The sequence below is a fragment of the Adiantum capillus-veneris genome, chromosome 25, assembly GCF_014529385.1.
Source record: "Adiantum capillus-veneris isolate H3 chromosome 25, ASM1452938v2, whole genome shotgun sequence".
NCBI classification, from domain to species: domain Eukaryota; kingdom Viridiplantae; phylum Streptophyta; class Polypodiopsida; order Polypodiales; family Pteridaceae; genus Adiantum; species Adiantum capillus-veneris.
Window position 1 is genome coordinate 31,718,930 of NC_140955.1, and position 7,340 is coordinate 31,726,269.

Sequence of the window (7,340 nt, forward strand, 5' to 3'; positions counted from 1 at the left end):
TATCTAAGTGTTAGACATGCAATTAAACATCATTGTGTGTGACTCGATGATGGTGTGGGCCTCATTGTCATTGCTATTGCGTTATTTCTCTCTAGCAGCCCTACACGATTAGGGTCTCATTTCGTATTGTTGGATGTGGTTACAGTGTAAGTGTGAATACAAGATTATGTATTGGCATGCCTCAAAAGAGTAGAAAAATGGCTCAACTAAGTACTTGAATTATGACGAGTGACATTACTGAAGTTCGTAATTAAGAAACACAAACCATAAAAAGTCGGCATGGACAAAGTTGAAGGTGAAGATAGAATGTCTCCTTGAATCTCAGTTGGATAGAGAAGGCCTGGAGTCGCCGGGCGGAGCCAGTGTCAAGCGGAGGTCTAGAGGCGTACAGTAGCTTGCGAGAGGGTGAGGCGGCGGTCCATACCATCAATAAGATCGTTGACCTGATAATTGCAGCAGGCGACTATAATTATTAATGATAGCTGGCGGGAGGGGATCATTAACTATGCCTCGCATGGTGAGTGCCAGTCCCAGGTCCAGCTCATCACCAGTAGCTGCAGTACCACCGGATGCTTGAAGTGTAAGCATATTACGAGCTTGTAGAAGGTCGGGTGGCTCCTCCTCCGTCTCCAGCGCCGCCAGATGAGAGCGTACGTTCTGTAGTTCCTGGCGCAGCTGCCAGACGGCGGCCCGCAGGCAGCATTCCTCCGGGGCCCCTACCGCCTCCTCCCCCTCCTGCTCAAGCTCGCCTACCGTAGCTGAAGCCCGCTTATGCGGGCTGTGATGTCGCCCATGCCCTCAATATGATCTCGACAGGCGGCCCTGCGCTGCTGCAGGCCATACCTTCCGCCCTCCACGTCCACCCTCCCCCTCCCCAGCTGCTCCTGCCTCTCCTCCCACGATCGCTTGCAAGCTTCGTTGGCCACCCCGAATATAATATTGTAGCTACTATTTCTGCTTAAAATCGCAACGAGCTCTACTTCTTCTTCTCTTTTGCTTGCAAACGACCCTGCGAGACGTGTTGGGCTCCGATAATGAGCCCTTGGCAGGCAATTAAACAGCGGACCGCTTTATATTATGCCGGTGCTCGTGCCAGCGGCTGGGGCAAGCAGCACGCTTAGATATAACTGTAATCACATCCAACAATACGAAATCACTCTTTCTCTCTAACAGTCTCCAGATCCAGTTGGTGTCGATCATGGAATTGAACATGAGTGCAATTATGATAGTACTCCATGATGGCCTGGGTAAATTTGCAGCAAAGATGGGTGTCACGGCCCGAGTAACACTGTAGTGAGGATGGTCGACATCAACTTCTCCAGTGAGTAATTCTATAGTGAGGACAAATGAGCTCTCCAGTGCCAAACTTTGCATCAAGTACTCTACAACAAGGACAAGCATCAAACATTTTCTTGCATCATTCCTATAGCAAGGATCACACGATGGCGTGCAGGCGACCCCCAACAAGAGTAGATATGTTCAAATGTTTTGAGGAGGGGGAATCTACCAAGATGTGCTAGCTTAGAGACAAAGAGGAGGGTTGGGGGCGGGGGGAGAGAGACAAAACGAGATATGTCATCTGTTGACGACGTACATGACGGTGGGCTTCAGAAGGACTGATTTTTTTGCTACGCATGATCTTGGGAATGAGCTCGCACAGGTGGAGATGTGCCGTCTTCTTGTTGTTTTACCCTACGAGTTGAGGTGCAAGGCCACTCACAATTGGCTTCAGGTCAGAGTTCAGAGGCTTTGCAATGGTGGATGCCTGCAACAAATTATCACCTCCTTTCAGATTACCAAAATCCTGCTGACTACTAATGCAAGTACGACGACTACATTCGGTGAGTTGATTAATACGCAGGACCAGATCAACTTGAATGACAAGAAGTACTACGTGGAGATACATATCGGAACGCCAAAGCTCTCGTATACGATGCTGATTGACATCGAAGCTCATATATCGTGCTCAATAGACGTCGAATTGGGAGGGAGAGATCACAGGCCTGCCTAACAGCACTGGTAGGCCAAGAAGGGAAAGGGGACATCAATGGGGGCAGACCTCCACAAATGACGTGGTGCCGTTGGAAGGAGCCATAATTGCACTACTCACTGATGCTCCTGCAGAGGGTAGAGGGTGGTGCGCTTTTATCTTTATATTGTCGTATGTTTCATGGCAACTGCGATCTCTGGCTGCTTGCGACACAGCTTCACCATGGCTGCTCGTGAGTGCCCCTTGTCCCGCGTGTGCTGAGAGTCTCTCTCTCTCTCTCTCTCTCTCTCTCTCTCTCTCTCTCTCTTAAAAACTCAACTCTCTTAAAGAGCGCACGCCGGCGCGCGCTCTTTGAGAGAGCTGAGTGTTTTTTTTGAAAAATTACCAAAATACCCTCCAATTTATGGAAATTCCCAAAATACCCCTCAAATTTCAAAAATTCCCAAAATACCCTTGTATCTATTTTGGTAGGATTGTTCAAGATTTTCTATTTTTTTTTCTTTTTTGACAATTTAGATATGTTTTGAGTGCTTAGCACGTAATTTGTTACAAAGTACCTCGCAAAAATAGTCGACTATGTTTAAAAATAATGAAACGATTTATCTACAAAGCCTACATAACCAACTCAACTTCTAGCTTGAGCATCTTAACGTATTGATAGACAATCAGTCTTCTTGTGAAAAGCTACAAAAAAAATATCTTTGGAGAAATTTAATGTCGTGCCAAGGATATTTTGGAATTTTGGAAAATTTGAAGGGCATTGTGGGAATTTATGACAAAATATTGGGTATAGTTTGGGAATTTTTGAAATTTGAGGGGTACTTTGGGAATTTCCAAAAATTAGAGGGGTATTTTGGTAATTTTTCCTTTTAAAAAGAAAGAGAGAGAGAGAGAGAGAGAGAGAGAGAGAGAGAGAGAGAGAGACTCCCGGCACGTGCTCTTTGAGAGAGTTGAGTTTTGTGTGTGTGTGTGTGTGTGTGTGTGTGTGTGTGTGAGAGAGAGAGAGAGAGAGAGAGAGAGAGAGAGAGAGAGAGAGAGACGATGAAGAGGAAGCAGAAGCAGTTGCGGCATAAACAGTCATGATGGTCAAGCACCACAATGGTGGATGTAAAAAGCACGGAAGAGGTGACACAAACCCCATCAAGTGCTCCAACTGTGGGCGATGTGTGCCCAAAGACAAGGCTGTCAAGCGGTTTCTTGTAAGGAACATTGTTGAACAAGCTGTTGAGCGAGATGTGCAGGATGCTTGGTTTATGATGGGTACACACTTCCCAAGCTTTACGCCAAAATGCAATACTGCATTTCATGCGCCATTCACTTTCACATTGTGCGTGCAGTGAGATCCTGCACAACAAGAAGGGTACGTGAGCCACCACATAGGTTTAGATGCACGGAGGATATGCAGAACCAGAATCAACATACCAATGTTCCTGTTGTTAGGAAGTGAAGAGGTGTCTAATTAGTGCATATTAAGTCAGGAGAGAAAGAAGGCTCATGAATTTTGAGTTCTATCATAGAACTCTTAAGAAGATGCATGCTACAAGAATTACCAGCGTGGTTGAAGCTATCAATAACATGGACGTTGAGTCTTTTGGACGGGATTGTACCTAATGTTTTGGAAATGTCTTTTTAAATTTTTTTCCAACAAAAAAAAGAGAGAGAGAGAAAGAGAGAGAGAGAGAGTCTAACTTGCTTCTGAGACTCTGAGAGTGCGTGACAGAGAGAAGCCCTGCAAGTGAACAAGAGACACGACACTGAAAATTCACTAAACTCGGCCACTGAGAGTGAGTGACCAGTGCTCGAGAAAAACTTTTTTCCAAAAACTTGTCACACATACATGTTAGAAACAATAGAGCTAAACTGACTAAATCTAAAGGTTTTTAGACCAATTTACACTAATTTTCTTCAAATTTTGGAGGTTTTCTCACCTTCAACTATAAAATTTAGAGGTAAATCTCAAAATTTGTAGGTGGGGCTACACTAAACCTAGGTTTTTTTCAAGCACTGTGAGTGACTTAAAGAGGAGGTGCTGAGTCTAAGAGGAGAGAGAGAGAGAGAGAGAGAGAGAGTGTAATTGGCTAGATTGGTTGAGAGCATGCACACCCCTTCCATGTAGAGCTTGTTACCCAGTGGCGGAGTCAGGCCAACTTTTGTGGAACTCTAGAAGAAGGTGGAGGTAGGGATTGCTGAACAAAGGCATCGGCGCATCAAAGTCATTTTTGATGTGCGACCAGAAAGGCTAGTCTTTGAGAAAATATTCCTCGATTGTGATCCCGCAACTGTGGAGGATGAACCTCATTCTCTCTCTCTCTCTCTCTCTCTCACACACACACACACACACACACACACAACACACACACACACACACATACATCCCTCTCTCTCTCTCTCTCTCTCTCTCTCTCTCTCTCTCTCTCTCTCTCTCACACACACACACACACACACACACACACACACACACACACACACACACACACACACACACACACACACACACACACACACACACACACACACACACACACACACAAATTCTTCGTTTTTGTTCTCGCTGAAAGATGGGGCCGAGGTGATTGCGAAGGCATTGCATAAGAGGTGATTGCCAAGCTGTTGCATGCAAGTGGTGATTATCGTTCATGTCGACAGTACCTTATGATCTTCATCACCTCTTCCACCCTTGGCCACAAAGTCCTCGTGATTCGGGCCTCCTCTTTTGCAACTCACCGTGAAAACTATAAAAGAGTTTGTAGTCCATGAAAACTATTCTCTTCAAGTATGTGATGTGAAGGATATTTTCCTTTTCCTCTTCGTTTCTCAAGTGTCATGATTATACGAGAAATATTTTTTTTGCGAGCTAGACAAAATGGAGTCACTCACCCAAAAAAAATTATCTCCAATTTCAATAAGGTACAATCTAGCACCAAAGGTTGCAAATACACATTGTTCATATTGGCTCCAACCTACCAATACGATCTACCAAATCTACTTCTTCTGTAACTTCCTCAAAAGCACTTGCCATAATATTATGTAATAAGAAACCCTCCGCTCCCCTCCACAACATTGCACACACGTGCGTGCGCGCGCGCACACACACTCATTTACTTGTCCAAGCATCTACCATGGCTTTAATAGTGATGACCACAAGCTGTGATTCAAAGGAGGGAGCATAAGTATGGATAATCAAGGAGTTAATATAAGGGTGGATGATTAAAATCTCCATAAGGAATGCTCTAGACGTTTAGAGACAATGATAGGTAGATTGTAATATGTAATTTGATGCTAAATGTTTCTATTATGATTTAAGTTCGACGTATCTTGTGGGATTTTTCTCTTTTTTGAGATTGCTCAAAAAGGTTTGCTTGGAGTTTGAAATTCCTCATGTTGCAGTCAACCATGGGTAGGCACATAACCATTTATGGATGACAATGTGCCACAAGATTGTTCTTATGTTTGATGATAGCATCTATGCACTTTCTATGGCTTTTTGTGATACAACATTGTGAAATAACTAATGCATTCAATTTGCATCCATTAACTCTAATGGGAGAGCAGGTGAAGATAAAGGCTACTGAACTTGCTAGTGGTGAACAAATCTTCCTTCTCAATCATGGCTAATGTCAATTCTAGAAGGCTCGCATTGCTATTGAAAGCTCACAAGGCATTGGAATGAAGGACACACTAGTAATAGTTCGATGGTCCCTCCATAATAGTTGGTATACTACATGCAATGCCTTCACAAAGCAGCCTACACATGGCACTCAAGCAAGCAAAGGATATCATTCAAATTCAAGATCTACCTATGCATTATGATGGACATGTGGCATTTGAGTTACCATCTTTTGATCTATTTGTGCACGAATTTATGACAATTGCAACATGTGAATTTACCATGGAGAATAAGTTTGCACAAATAGAGTTTTGGAATATGCTCAACAAGATGGTTCAAAAGCAAGGATATGACTGTGTATCAATGTCCGTGTGAACACATTAAAGGAAGAGTATGGCTCTTTTGTTTGAGACTATTTGAGATGCAATATGGTTACTTTGCTACACTATACTCTATAGAGTAACTATTGAGATCTTTATCTAATATTTCTCATTGCTTATGCTCGCTTGGTTTCTTGTCCGCTCGGAAGTACTCGCTCGAGGATTGGGATTCCTCATTCCATTTTGGCGATCATGGTGGTGAGCTTAAGCTCTTGATATGAACTTATCTCCTAGTTGGAATTTGGAGTTACCTGGACACTCGCAATGTCACCTAGACATTCAACAATAGGGAGGAGACCAACTTTTTGCTAAAGAATAGGATCATATGACTATAGTGGCTGAAGCATTAGAGTAGAGCTATAATGATGGACGTGTATTATAGAATGAGGAGACATATGCCAACCCTGAACGGAGAGATACTTAGGGGCTTGGGAGACTCTCAACATTCTCCTCAATCAAGAAAGAGGCATTCAGAGAGGGATGAAAGACGCTCTCACATGGGTCTCACAGATCATACAAGAAGGGCAAACGGAAGGTTCAGACTGATGCCAGTTATGGTAGCAGATGAAACAAGAAAACGACACATCGGAAGTCAGATAAGAAAAATAATTTGTATACTGTAACTGAGACAATTGATGAGTATAATGACAGATGGGATGTTGATACTGACCATTACAGTAAACATAGGCATAGGAAGAGGAATTATGATCATAAAGAGAAACTCAGACACAGGGAACGAGACTTTGATCACCATAGGACTAGATATGAGGAGCAACTGAAGATTTCTTTCCGGCGTTCAAAGGTGGAAAGAAAGATGATCCGGATGTACACACATAGGCTTTTGAGAAATATGTAGCGTTAGAGGACATCGATGAAGATGAATGGGGTAATGCTTTCCACAAACTCTCAAGGATGCGGCTAGGAAATGATATTACCATTACCTAACATAGAAAGTTTGAACATACAACAAACTAAAGAAGGAATTTATTCTAGACTATAATGAAAATTGTGGGGATAAGAACATTCTCTGTGAGCTAGATAGGATCAAGCAAGAAAAGTTGTCAGTAAGGAGCTATGTAGAAAAGATCAAGAGCTCAGCACACAAATGAAGGAACCTCCTTCATAAAAGAGAATATGTGCCTAGTTTTTGCGTGGATCTAAAAGTAAGAATTTTAGGGAGTAAGAGGTACCAACACCAATCAAAAAGGTCAATGATCTGGTGCAAAGAGCTTTGAAATTGGAGCAACAGGCCAAGAAGGAGAAAGACCATAATGGAAGAAGGGATTCAATTGACAGTAAGTCATCAATGGAGGAGTCAAGTTTTAGTTTTAATTCAAGTTCATATGAGAGTGAATTAGGAAGT

The 7,340-nt window shown here is 43.0% G+C and overlaps 1 pseudogene; it reads right to left on the minus strand.

Moving 5' to 3' along the window:
• Positions 1 to 250: 250 nt before the first annotated feature.
• LOC147424662 (uncharacterized) lies at positions 251 to 794 on the minus strand (annotated as a pseudogene).
• Between the last annotated feature and the right edge of the window lie 6,546 nt (positions 795 to 7,340).